Source organism: Eumetopias jubatus, unplaced genomic scaffold (genome assembly GCF_037043125.1).
Source record: "Eumetopias jubatus isolate StellerSeaLion01/CBP00866 unplaced genomic scaffold, mEumJub1_p1.0 scaffold_9, whole genome shotgun sequence".
NCBI lineage: Eukaryota > Metazoa > Chordata > Mammalia > Carnivora > Otariidae > Eumetopias > Eumetopias jubatus.
Window position 1 is genome coordinate 17,765,787 of NW_028274815.1, and position 14,734 is coordinate 17,780,520.

General features: G+C 36.9%; 1 pseudogene; it reads right to left on the reverse strand.

The window, feature by feature from the left end:
* Positions 1 to 4,768: 4,768 nt before the first annotated feature.
* LOC114205976 (large ribosomal subunit protein uL30 pseudogene) lies at positions 4,769 to 5,830 on the reverse strand (annotated as a pseudogene).
* Positions 5,831 to 14,734: the final 8,904 nt, after the last annotated feature.

Sequence of the window (14,734 nt, forward strand, 5' to 3'; positions counted from 1 at the left end):
AAGGAGTCGATCCCATTTACAATTGCACCCAAAACCCTAAGATACCTAGGAATAAATCTAACCAAAGAGCAAAGAATCTGTACTCGGAAAATTATAAAATACTCATGAAAGTAATTGAGGAAGACACAAAGAAATGGAAAAATGTTCCATGCTCATGGATTAGAAGAACAAATATTGTGAAGATGTCAAGGCTACCTAGAGCAATCTACACATTCAATGCAATCCCTATCAGAATACCATCCTCTTTTTTCAAAGAAATGGAACAAATAATCCTAAAATTTGTATGGAAGCAGAAGAGACCCCGAATAGCCAGAGGAATGTTGAAAAAGTAAAGCAAAGCTGGCGGCATCACCATTCCGGACTTCCAGCTCTATTACAAATCTGTCATCATCAAGACAGTATGGTACTGGCACAAAAACAGACACATAGATCAATGGAACAGAATCGAGAGCCCAGAAATGGACCCTCAACTCTATGGTCCACTCATCTTCGACCAAACAGGAAAGAATGTCCAATGGAAAAAAGACAGTCTCTTCAACAAATGGTGTTGGGAAAATTGGACAGCCACATGCAGAAGAATGAAACTGGACCATTTCCTTACACCACACACAAAAATAGACTCAAAGTGGTTGAAAGATCTAAATGTGAGACAGGAGTCCATCCAAATCCTAACGGAGAACACAGGCAGCAATCTCTTTGACCTCAGCCATAGCAATTCTTCCTAGAGACATTGCCGAAGGCAAGGGAAGCAAGGGCAAAAACGAACTATTGGGACTTCATCAAAATAAAAAGCTTTTGCACAGCAAAGTAAACAGTCAACACAACCAAAAGACAACCGACAGAATGGGAGAAGATATTTGCAAATAACATATCAGATAAAGGGCTAGTATCTAAAATCTATAAAGAACTTATCAAACTCAACACCCAAAGAACAAATGATCCAATCAAGAAATGGGCAGAAGACATGAACAGACATTTTTCCAAAGAAGACATCCAAATGGCCAACAGGCACATGAAAAAGTGCTCAACATCGCTCGGCATTAGGGAAATCCAGATCAAAACCTCAATGAGATACCACCTCACACCAGTCAGAATGGCTAAAATTAACAAGTCAGGAAATGACAGATGTTGGTGGGGATGAAGAGAAAGGGGAACCCTCCTACACTGTTGGTGGGAATGCAAGCTGGTGCAGCCACTCTGGAAAACAGTATATGGAGGGTCTTCAAAAAGCTGAAAATAGAGCTACCATATGATCCAGCACTTGCACTAGTAGGTATTTACCCCAAAGATACAAATGTAGGGATCCGAAGGGGTACGTGCACCCTGATGTTTATAGCAGCAATGTCCACAATAGCCAAACTGTGGAAAAAGTCAAGATGTCCATCCTGAGATGAATGGATAAAGAAACATTGAAGTGGTATATATATACAATGGAATATTATGCAGCCATCCAAAGGAATGATATCTTGCCATTTGCAACGATGTGGATGGAACTGGAGAGTTATTCTGAGAGAAATAAGTCAATCAGAGAAAGACAGGTATCATATGACCTCACTGATATGAGGAATTCTTAATCTCAGGAAACAAACTGAGGGTTGCTGGAGTGGTGGGGGGTGGGAGGGATGGGGTGGCGGGGTGATAGACATTGGGGAGGGTATGTGCTATGGTGAGCACTGTGAATTGTGCAAGATTGTTGAATCACAGATCTGTACCTCTGAAACAAATAATACATAATATGTTAAAAAAAAAAAAGAAGAAGATAGCAGGAGGGGAAGAACGAAGGGGGGGGATATCAGAGGGGAGATGAACCATGAGAGACGATGGACTCTGAAAAACAAACTGAGGGTTCTAGAGGGGAGGGGGGTGGGGGGATGGGTTAGCCTGGTGATGGGTATTAAAGAGGGCACACTCTGCATGGAGCACTGGGTGTTATATGCAAATAATGAATCATGGAACACTATATCAAAAACTAATGATGTAATGTATGGTGATTAACATAATAAAAAAAATCAAAACTACAATAGGACATCACCTCACACCTGTCAGAATGCCTAAAATCAACAATGTAAGAAACAACAGGTGTTGGCAAGGATGTGGAGAAAAAGGAACCCTCATGCACTGTTGGTGGGAATGCAAACTGGCTCAGCCACTTTGGAAGCCACTGTGGAAGACAGTATAGATGTTCCTCAAAAATTTAAAAATAGAACTACTCTGGGATCCAGCAATTACATTGATATTTACCCAAAGAATACAAAAACATGAATTCAAAGGGATACATGTACCCCTATGTTTATTGCAGCATTATTTACAATAGCCAAATTATAGAAGCAGCCCAAGTGTCTATCAATGGATGAATGGATAAAGAATACGTGGGGCATATATATACAAAGGAATACTATTCAGTCATGGTAAAGAAAGAAATCTTGCCACTTAAAACAACATGGATGGAGCTAGAAGAGTATAATGCTAAGCGAAGTAAATCAGTCAGAGAAAGACAAATGCCATATGATTTCATTCATATGTGGAATTTAAGTAAACAGATGAGCATTGGGGAAAAAAGAGAAAGACAAACTGAGATGTAGATTCTTAATTACAGAACTGATGGCTGCCAGAGGCCAATTGGGTGGGGGAATGGGTTAAATGGGTGATGGGGATTAAGGAGGGCACTTGTAGTGATGAGCACCAGGTGATGTATGGAATTGTTCAATCACTATACTGTATACCTGAAACTGATAAGGCTATGTTAACTAAGTGGAATTAAAATAAAAACTTAAAAAAGTGGCCACTTTACATGAACAATTTACAGAGGCCAGAAAATGTGTTAAAAAGATCAGCCTCACAAGTAATCAGTGATGCAAATTAAAGTCATATTGATTTTTTCATTCACTATATTAAAATAGATTTTTAAAATATTCAATACTAGAGAGAATGAATTTTATGAGCAGTTTTATACACTCTTAAATTGAGTATAAATTTGGGTTACCTACTATAAAACAATTGTCAAAATTCGCCAAGAACCTTAATGGATACTTATCCTTTACTCCAACAATATCACTTTAGGTAATCTATGTAAACAGAGAGAGAGAGAGAGAGAGAGACAAAGGGAGAGAGAAAGAGATATATAGGCAAGAGGTTGTGCAAAATAATTATTGCATTAAAATTATCGTAGTGTAAAAATGAAAACAATCCAAGTATCTAACAATAGACAGTTGGAGACTACAGAATATCTGCATGAGAGACTGATAAGCACTAATTAAAATTCATGTTGTAGATGACTGTCCACCATCATCAAAAGTGAAAAAGTAGAATACAGAACTGTTAAGCATTTTAACACACATACACACTCAGAAAAATACTTGTAGAAAATAGTACAAAATATTCAAAGTGCACTTGACTGTGTGTTTGAGTATGTATAGACAAGGAGAAAAGGAGATATATATTATAGAGAAACGTAGATATATATATATATATAAATATATATAATTGATTTGAAGTTATTGTTCACTCTTTTCATTAACCTTTTCAGCTTTTACTGTTTTTTTTTTTTTTAATGGGCATCCTCTGTTTTCATAGTCAGAAAAGGAAAAACAAGCATTAAAAATTTTTTAAAAAAGTATGAATGCCCTTTCCTCAGTGAGTGTCTGCCTTTTCACTGACAGCACTGCATCCACTAAGCATTCAAACAAGCATCTTCTGTGACAGACTCTGGAGGCATTTAACAGGCATTTTTATGAGCATTTAGTGACCAAATATTTATAAATTCTCACAACATCTCTGTGAAGTAGGTAAGGGAGCACATCATTCCTTCAAAAGCAAGCCCTGTTTGAAGTCCCTCCTTCACCAATGTTGTCAAGATTGTCAAATCTCCCCCATGCTGCAAATGGCAATATCAATGATTATTCTTTCTTGCTAGTAATAATAATATTAAGATGCCATAATAACCAGGAATAAATTTATCCAAAGGGGAAATTGATGCCTGTTTTTTGTCATTTAAGTTTTTTTTTACAGAGCCAACAGAAAGCCTCCATGATTCCCAGAATCCATCTCCACAAATTCATTGATGCAGGGAATATCAGACACTATGCTATTTTATTCATTATTGAAGCAAATTATCTATTAAGTGCCTACTTCCTAGGGGCTGTGAATATAGCAGTAAAAAAACAACAGCAGCAAAACCAGTTTCTGACTTCAAGGAGTTCACAATTAAGTGTATCGAAGCCTCTCCTTTCCCCAGACCTCCAAAAAGCCAATGATACAATGATGTCCCTAAAGGCTTAGTTCCTTCCAAGTTCCTAGAACAATCTAGATATGAAATAGGACTAATGTGAATAAACACATATGTATTGCTGAAAATTAAAACTTCTAAGCAATCCTGTAATGCTTTATCTCTATTTCTACCTCATCAGTGGTCTGCCACTGCTTTCTGAGTCTCCATGCTGTCAGTTAAACCCTAGACCTGATGCTGTCCAATATGGCAGCCACTAGCTACACATGGTCATTTAAATTAAAATTACAATTAAATTAAAAGTTCACTTCTCAGTCACACTAGCCACAATTCAATACTCAATAATCACATGGCTAGTGGCCATGAAGACACCATTGTGAAAGGTCTATTGGGTGGCTCTGCTCTATAGTTTAACCAAGATTTGAATTGTTTTTTTTTTTCTTATTTTTCTTTTTTTTTTCCTTTTTTTCCTTTTTTTTCTCTTTTTTCTTTTTTTTTTTTCTTTCAGCAACAGTATTTTTATTTGTAAATCATGCAAAGGCCTATGAAATAGGTTTTCTTAGAACAGACCCATCTTGGCTAACTCAGTGGCACAATTCAAAAGTGAAAAATTAAGATATATTCTTTGTACAGAAGAGTCTTTAATAAACCCAAGGAATGTTTTCCACCAAGATACAAACTAGACCCTAGTTTTGCACGCAAAGGCTGATGACTTTTATCACACACCAAGATTTGCTTTAATAGTTAAGGGACAGCAGTCAGGCTAGCAAAAAGTCACCAAGACAACAGAACATTTCCATGAGAGTAGTCATTTATTAACTGGCCAGATTACAAAAATAATCATGGCAGATACCTTAGTTCATCCTTCTAATAAGCCTATTGATCTGGTCTTCCCTGTTACCAGCATCTCCACCTTCTACAAAATGGGTGGTCTTTTTCTTCATTCCCCCTCGCGGAGAAGATAATTTGAAGGGCCATAAAAAGTTGTTTGCTTCTTTGAAACGTTTTCCAACAGTATAGATCTCGTGAATCAGATCCTCCATGCAGATGATGCCATATTTACCAAGAGATCGGGCAATCAATGTGTTATCTGTCAGGGCAATTCGCTTCTTGTTGATTTTGCCATAACCACGCTTGTAGATCAATTCATTCACTGACTTCAGATTTGGGTACCCCCATGCTATATAAGGTTCCACAATCCTTAGCATGTTAACTGAAGCCTTGTTGAGCTTAACAAAGGTGCCATTGAAGATCTGGCGAAGGCGAGGAAGCTGCAACACCTTTCGAACCTTTGGGCTCACACCATTGATACCTCTGATCCTGATGACAAATGCCAATTTGGGTTCCGCAGGTACGTAGAAGTTGCCAGCTTTTCTTGCCATCCTTGCCATTCGAATCTCAGTTCTGTACATCTGCCTATATTCCTTGTGGTAATGCTTAGCTTTTTCATAGATGAGCTTCCTTCTTGCCTTTCGAAGCATCTTCTGAGCAAACTTCTTCCTCAGACGCTTGATCTTCAACTCTGCGAAATTCCTTCGCTTCTTCTTAAGGGTTTCTGGCACAGCAGGAACCTTCTTTTTCTTCTCTTCTGCACCCTCCATGGTTCCAGCCGGAAAAGAGGAAGTCCTGAATTGTTTTTTAAGATTTTTATTTATTTATTTGAGAGAGAGAGAGCAAGAGAGCACAAGCGGTGGGGGAGGGGGAGCAAAGGGAGAGAATCTCAAGCAGACTCCAGTCTGAGCACAGAGCCCAACAGGGGGCTCAATCTCAAGGCCCATGAGATCATGACCTGAGGGGAAAGGAAGGGTCTACACTCAACTGAATGAACCACCCAGGCACCCAATTTGCATTGTTTTTTAATAGAAAATTTTCCCAACCCCCAGCCTATGTTTCCAGATCTTGTTGCTTGGTCTTTATACTCAGATCTAAACTCTTTTCTAAGTATCCTTGTCTGCTGCCCATTAATGGAATATCAGATGCAAGTGACTAGAGTTATGAGACTCATAGTCCACACTTTCACTGTGTTCTTCCTACCCTGTAGTTCCAACAGCTACTATCTTCTGAGTTGTGGCTGAACCTATTACGCACACAGACCTTTGAAGCAGTCTGGACCACTGTCTACTTAAGACCCTTACACCATTTTACAGTAATTGAATCATCTTTCTACCATTCACTGTCTCACTGATGTCAAGCCTGTCCTGAATCTCTCATTTCTTCTAAACATAGGACTGCCTTGTCCCTAGACCTGGACTATTTATAACTTTCCTGGTTCTAGCTTTATTTCTCATTACTCTGTACAATTTATATTCTTTATATGGGAAAGTTTCCTTTGGCTTCCTTGAAAAAAATGAACCTGGTACTCGAGACTGCAGCATCCAGTTTTGCAGGCATTAATATTGATCTACAAGAAGTACCTGAATTTAATGAATTTTCTTCAACTTTGACTTGCCCACCTTACTACACTTCTAGAGTCAAAGATCTTTGGATCATTTAGTCTCCATTGTCCTAGAGTGAATTGGTAAGAAGTTCTTTTGCAAGATTCTCCTTATCTCTCCTCTTCCAACCCAGGAACTGCTAACGTACATGCCTTGCACCTAAGTCTTGAATCATTCATCCAACAACATCAAAAGCTCATATTTCTTGACCACAGTTTCTATATGAGGGAGTGTGCTACAATAAGAGGATATACAGAGAAGAATGAAACAGCTCCTTTACTTAAGGAGATCACTGTGTAATTATGACATGAGATTAAAAAAAAAAAAATTGGCACTGGAGAAAGCTTTTTTTTTTTTTTTTTGCCTTAAGAGATCATGGTCAAAATGCAAGTGAACTTTAAAAGAAAAGACTCACTGATCTCAAATTTACTTCTGCCATAAAGATGAAGACTGTTTCAGAAATGGCAAGAAGGAGACTATATATACAGCAAAACCTTTGCAAAGTTATTTCTGTGAAATAGTCTAGTTTTCATATACTTATGCTTTAAAAAAAATCTTACAAAAAAAGATGACTGGGGAAAGGAACAGTTGCAGATTTTCTCATTTCCTTAGTAATTTGGATTGCTCTAATAAACTGTAAATATTCTCTAATTGTCTCCCCAAACTGAAACATTCACTTGCCCACTTCAACTTTAGAAATGGTTTAGATCATTTCTTTGGCTCCTGCCAAGTCTTGACTATTGTGTAGCTACGCCTCCTTTGTTCAATGCACCCTCTTAGTGAGTTTAATGTTCTTGGACTGGTCTATTTTGAGTATCTATTCCTTCATTTATTCAACAAATATTTTTCATTATCCAGAATGTGCTAGACCCTGTTCTGGGTGTTGGAGATACAGTGGTGACTATGTATGTTACATTACAGATAAACAAATGAATACTTAAGTATCTGTTTCTGGAAAGTGTTAAGAAAAATAAAGCAGAGTAAGCCAGAGTAACATTTGCTCTTAGGGCATTTAGGGAACTTTTTGAGGAGGTGACATCTAAGCAGAGACCTAAATGGCATGAAATGGTCCACCATACTGATATCTCTGGAAGAGTGTCCCACAAAGAGAAAATAACTCATGGAAAATCCCTGAGCAGGGGATAGATATGCACTGATTTTTGTTTTAAAAGGATTTCTCTAGCTTCTATGTGAATAATAGACTTGTGTGCAAAGGCAAGACAGAAGCAAAGACACCATCAAGAGATTATGCATCCTTAACCAGGTGATTCAAAGGTATTGCAAGTCCCAAATGTCCATTACTCATGAATCATCTTGGCCCCTAAGTAGAATGTGTTTTTCTTATCTCTGATGTACAATTTATTGTCAGGAATTTTATGTATTTCATGGATCTGTTTTGTCAATGTTAAGCCTAAAAGCTCAATTATATTTTGTGGAGGGAATAGGAAAAAATAGTTTAATTTTATAGTGTTTAGCCCTCAATTATTAAATCATGTCAGTGCTTACTGGAAATGGCTTTGTTTGCTATAGCCTTGTTGTTTGTATTTTTAAATGAAAAAGATAAGTCCAGTAAGGCCTTCTTCCTGTTGCCAAGAATAAAAGCCCGGCTTTACAAAAGCTCATCAAGACTGACTTGCCACTGATCCAGCTTTGAGGCATTTGGGGGAGCTGGTTTTTTTATTTTAATCCAGAGACTGCCTAAAGATATTTACCCTTTCCAACTAAAAAGCCTTGGGTAAGGCCATTTAAATTATATTCATGCCAACTTTCCTAATGAGAAAAGCATATGCTTTCTTCATTTAAATGGCAGAATGGTAAACACAGACAAAACACATTAGTTACCATTAGCAACTATATCAAAATTAGCAAATTTAGGTTATACTTGAAAAATTATACATATATATCATATTTTAATAATCATTTCCCCAGTATGATGTTTCAATGTAGCTTAATGGGAGGATCTAAAAATAGATATTTTTTGCATAAAAATCAGTTGCAGTGAATTAGCTGTAAGATGTGAAATCTTAAAACAGGGCTGCTAATAAAACAAAAGTATAATTTGATTCTCCTTTCATAAGATGTTATTTCACTTTCTATGTTATAAAGTCCTGATTATAAGGAAAATAAAACTGACTGAACTTCCCTTTAATTTCACTTTGATACATTGTTTTGACTTTAACTATTATGGGATTTGACCTACAGATTATGAAAAAGATTTAGCTCTCTGTAGCAGCATTAGTAAAGAGTTCTCAGTATAATGTTGACAAATCATTCATTATATTTTTATAACATTTTTATAACATTCCCTTATATATCAAGACTTTATATATGAAGACTTTAGCACTTTTGTACATGTTTATTTTGACTTATGAGAGAAGGTAATAAAGTTTAAGATTGTATGCCTAAGAAGCAGGTATATTTGTGGGAAATGTTTTATTTGACATTTCAAAACTGTGAATATTATTACTTTATATCATTCATATACTGTAATAAATGTAAGTAATTTAATAACTAAATATGTATCAAAATATGTTCTGGTAACATATAAACAAATGTGAGATTTCTTATTGAAGGCACTCTATTTTGGAATGTATTCTTAGAAGAGGGGAAAAACGAGAGATTCGTGATGTTTGAGGTTAAAAAAAATGTTTGAATAGCTTATTAGCTTACATAGTTAATGTATGGCTCTATGGCTTGAGACTGGTCTAGTTATGGGGAGGCATGTTGTCTTGGAATTTATTGCTATTGGCACAGTGCTTGCCTTAGATACTTTTTTGGGTCATTGTTCTCATTAGCTTATAATATGTAGCAAACAAATTACAGTTGAGTTTTACTTTTGTCATTTAGAATTGAGGTCAGATAACATGAATCCTTGAACACACCTTTAGGTGCACTTTGCACTAAGTAGTTGGCTGTGGAAAATAATTTTCAGAATTCTGACTCTTAATTCACATAACATGATCAGTTCAGAAAAGCCATACTATATCATGATAAAATTGATTCTGTTGATTTTATTTTTCTAGAATTTGGAAAACATTATCCTAGGCAAAGCACATATGTAAAACTAGATGTGTTCAAGGAGATAAAAGAATCCAGCATCTATTGAGCATCTGCTATATGGCATGCAGTGAGATAGTTGGTTACACCAGCAGTAAATATTTATCAGGCATGGTACAATTCATTTGTTATGGATCTTCTCATTGCTATGTTATCAACATATCATAATCAATTAACATGATGGCACAATATCCAAAAGCAAAGCTATTTCAGTTTCAAGGAGGAAGTTGTAAGAGAGTATATCATTAAAATAAGGCACAAATCAGAGCCAAGGTACTTGGCAGGATAGTGGATTTTGTCTGTTTGTCTTCTGGGAAACATTTTTCTGTGCTTATGAACCAATATGGAGCAATACCCTAGTGTTTTTCACACCCCATGGTGCTCCATTTATGCTCCATTTCCCTTAAGGAAAGTGAACTTAAGAAGTTTATTTCTTCCTAGGTTACATGCCCTGCCACAGTGACTCAGTAAAACTACCCCTTTCATCCTGGCCAAAGTGAACTATAAAGGTAACATGTAACCTAGAGAAGGTGGATGGCGGCAGTCTCTGAGGCATCTGGGATCAAATTCTACTCAGTAAGTTTTCTTCTCATTGACCTATGAAAAACAATGCCAATCAATTCCTCTCATGGTGGAAACATTACATCTAGATGATTAGTAAGGAGGCAGAATAATTATCAGGGGGAATAGTGATACTGAGTTTCTCTTCTGGCCCCAGTCTTGAAAGCACTAGGGTCTGAATGCTTGAAGAGTTGCTGACATAGTTTCATACTAAATACCTATGCTATATTGCACAGACTATGTATCAGTATAGTGACCCCCTTTGTCATATAAAAAATCTATGCAGCTTTGTCAATATCACGATAGCTGATGGACTTGCCACTTAGTTCTACATTTTTTTCTAGACAGCCCTACACATGTTTATGTAGTGCATTTAACTTGACAAAGTAAATATCAAAATGAACTCAATAAACTGAGTATGTATTTTAGCAACACATTATTTATCTTTACAGTTGCATTCTATTAAGAACTTCAAATTCGGAAGTACAAGTGTCACATTTTCCATTGTTTGCAGATGAAAAAACTAAAAATCAGAGATGGTGAATGACTTCTAAAGTCGCAGCAATTAAGTAACAGGTGTCAAGTATCAAGATATACTTTACTCGTTCCCACTGAATCAGTCAGTGGTATGTAGAAGTTCTTAGGACCCTCTCCTTGGCACTCCATTTTCACATGATATGCTCTGAACCTGCTGTTATCATTTGTATTTGCATTACTCATATTGTTGGTGAAAGTACAGAACCTTTGTTCTACAGGCCTTTTAATTAACTCATAAGAAATATATTCTGAGCCACGTAGCACTACATCTGCCACAAGGGGAGGTTATAGAGGCAAGGATGCAAATTAGAAATTTAAAGCACTGTCCAAAATGCTGACATTCACATTTTTAGAGCACATGCAGAACAGAGAGGACTTGATTTTGGAACTAGCCTGCCATTTCACATGATCCAGGGAACTAGGAACATGTTTAACTTCAGTCACTGAGAGAAAGACTAGTCCAGGTAGTACAGTGTGTTTTCAAAGTATCCACAAGTGGTAAACTGAGACAAGAGAGCAATAAAGAGAAAGTACATCTAGGGTAACTAGAGAAAGTCTGACACAGCCCTTTAAAAGACAGTACAAAAGAATAACTTGAACCAGAAAGTGATGGATGTTCTAGGAACCACAAGGCATGTTAAAAGGACACAGGAGCCAGCTTGTAGGGGCTTGCATTGATCAAATCTGGGACAATTTGAGCCTCAAAATAAAGAATGATAGCAACGAATGGATTGTAATCTAATGAATAAAACAAGAATTCACGGGTCCGTAGAGTGGTATAAATAAATGAATGAACGTATAAATAAATGAAGAAGAGGAAAGTCTCCCTTAGAGTGGAATTCTACCTAATAGTTATAGAAGTAATGGAGTTAGAAAAATCAGTAATGGATGCTAAAATAAGCAGGTGAAAAATCTGATAAAAGAGTAGTTACATCATTTCAACCATAAATTACTTAGTATATCTTTATAAATTACATTAATTACAAAGGAAAATAGTAATCTTATAGGGAAGGCCAGCAATTTAACAAGTGATTCAAAGCTAATATCATCAATATATCAATACTGGGATGAATCAATATCATGTATCTCTTGCTATGACACACTGAGAGAGACACAAAATTGCATGTATAATATATCTGCTAAAATGTGTAACCTGAATCTAAAAAAGAGCAAATATCAGACAAAGCAAAATGAAGGGCAATTCTTCAAAATAATCAGCATGTGTGTGTTCAAACTTGCCCAAAGAAAGACCAAAAAAAAAAGGGGTGGGGTGGGGGGATAAGTAACTGTTACAGATTAAAGAACAAATAAGCAAGACAACTAAAAGTACATATGATTCTGGATTAGACCCTGAACTGAGAAAAACAATTAAAAGGAGATTCATGAAAAATTGATGATATTTAAATGTGGGTCACAAGTTAGATAATAGTATTGCATTAATTCTTAATCTTATGAATTTGATACCTATACTATGGTTATTTAAGAATGTATCCTTGCTTTTGGAAAATACACTCTAAAGTATATGGGAACAAATGGATATGAAGTTTTTGAACTTACTCTCAAATGAATCAGAAAAGAAATATGCATATATGCACATAATATAAAACATGGGATAGAGGGAGAGAGAGAATGATAAAACAAGTATCATTTGTTTTATCATTCTGACCCAAAAATGGGTCAGAATACAAATGAGAGACTAGAGGAAGATAGTGGTGGAATAGGAGGACCATAGGTCAGTCTTGTCCCACAAACACAACCAGATAATTATCAAATCATCCTAAATACTCCAGAAATTGACCTGAAGACTGACAGAACAAACTCCATAACTAAAAAGACAGAAGGAGCCACACTGAAGAAGGTAGAGAGTGTGGAAATGTGGTTTAGGGGATAAATGGATCACAGGTGCTGCAGAGAGGAGGGAGCCATGGTCTCCAAGAAGGGTGAGAGAGAAAGGAATACACAGGGGAATGTACATGGAGAATATTTCCCTAAAGTCATTGGCTTGTAAAACAAGAGGGTCTGACTTTTGTGAGTTCTTGCAACCACTGTGGCTTAAAGCCTGGAGTTTTAAAGGTCAGTGGCAGGCTTGGCTTGGATAGAGCCTGGAGGGCACTGCACTGCTCCTGAAGAGAAGGCTGGCAAAAAAACTTGAGGGCAGACGCTGTGGAAACAGTTATCTGAAGAATGCCTGGGGTACACAGTGGGGAGATTATTCACTCTTCTCAGAGCACATCCCTGAGAGGCAGCATTTCTGGGGATACCTCACCAGGAACAAAGGAGTTGGCTGGTATCATTTCCCTCCCCTGCCCCTCAGCATAAACCCAGAGCTATCTGTGGGAAGCAGCACAGCATAGACACTGGCTACATAATTTGCTTAAACCAAGACCCACCCCCTTGTGCTCTGGTGGGACTGTTTTTCTCAATAAAACTTGCCTCAGTCTCAGTATGGTGGGCCCCTCCCCCAGAAGACCAGCACAAACCCGTGCCCACACCACATCTCCCAACCAGAGTGCTCTGTGGGGCCTCAGTTCTGGTGGAGTTGGTGGAAGGTCTCATTTCACAAGCAGACCAGAGCACATCTAGTTAAAACTCATCACATTCAGGCCAGGGACCAAACTGTGCCCTGCAGGTAAGGAGAGCCTCTGCAGACAATTCACCTGAAGGATAGATCAGCCAAAACACAACAGCAGAGTGAATGCAGCATTTATCAGAGATACTTTCTGAAGTGCCAGGAAACCGAGGCCTTGAATGACACTCTGAAGCAGTTGGATTTAACATATATATTTAGAACACTCTAACCTAAAACAGCAGAATACACATTCTTTTCAAGTACACATGAAACATTCTCCAGAACAGATCACATATTAGGTCACAAACAGGCGTCAGCAAATACAAAAAGGCTGAAATCATACCAGGCTTTTTCCTCACCACAATGCTATGAAACTAGAAGTCACAAGAAAAAATTTGGAAAGACCACAAATACATGGAAGTAAAACAACATGCTACTAAACAATAAGTGGGTCAACCAGGAAATCAAAGAAGAAATTTAAAAACACATGAAAACACAATGGTCAGAAACCTTTGGGATGCAGCAAAAATGATACTAAGAGGGACGTACATAGCAATACATGCCTACCTCAAGAAGTAAGAAAAATCTCAAACTCACAATCTAACCTTACATCTAAAGGAGCTAGAAAAAGAACAACAAATGAAGACTAAAACCAGCAGAAGGAAGGAATCATAAAGATAGAGCAGAAATAAATAATATAGAAACTAAAGAACAATAGAACAGACCAATGAAGCCAGGAGTTTGCTCTTTGAAAAAATTAATAAAATTGATAAACCTCTAGCCAGACTTATCAAAAAGAAAAGAGAAAGGACCCAAATAAATATAATCACAAATTACAGAGGAGAAATAACAACAAACAGCAGAGAAATACAAACAATTATAAGAGAATAGTATGAAAAGCTATATTCCAACAAATGGTACAACCTGGAAGAAATAGATAAATTCCTAGAAACATATAACCTACCAAAACTGAAACAGGAAGAAATTGAAAACTTGAATAGACTGATAACCAGCAAAGAAATTGAATCAGTAATCAAAAAAAAAAAAAAAACAACAACAACAAAACTTCGAGCAAACAAAAGTCCAATGGCTTCATTGGTGAATTCTACCGAACATTTAAAGAAGAGTTAATGCCTATTCTTCAAAACTTCCAAAGTAAGTCTATGAGGCCAGCATTACCCTGACACTAAAGTCAGATAAAGACACCACAAAGAAAAAGAACTTGCATGCCAACATCCCTGATGAACATGGATGCAAAAATTATCAACAAAATACTAGCAAACTGAATCTGACAATACATTAAAAAACTCATTCACCACGATCAAGTGGGATTTATTCCTGGGTTGCAAA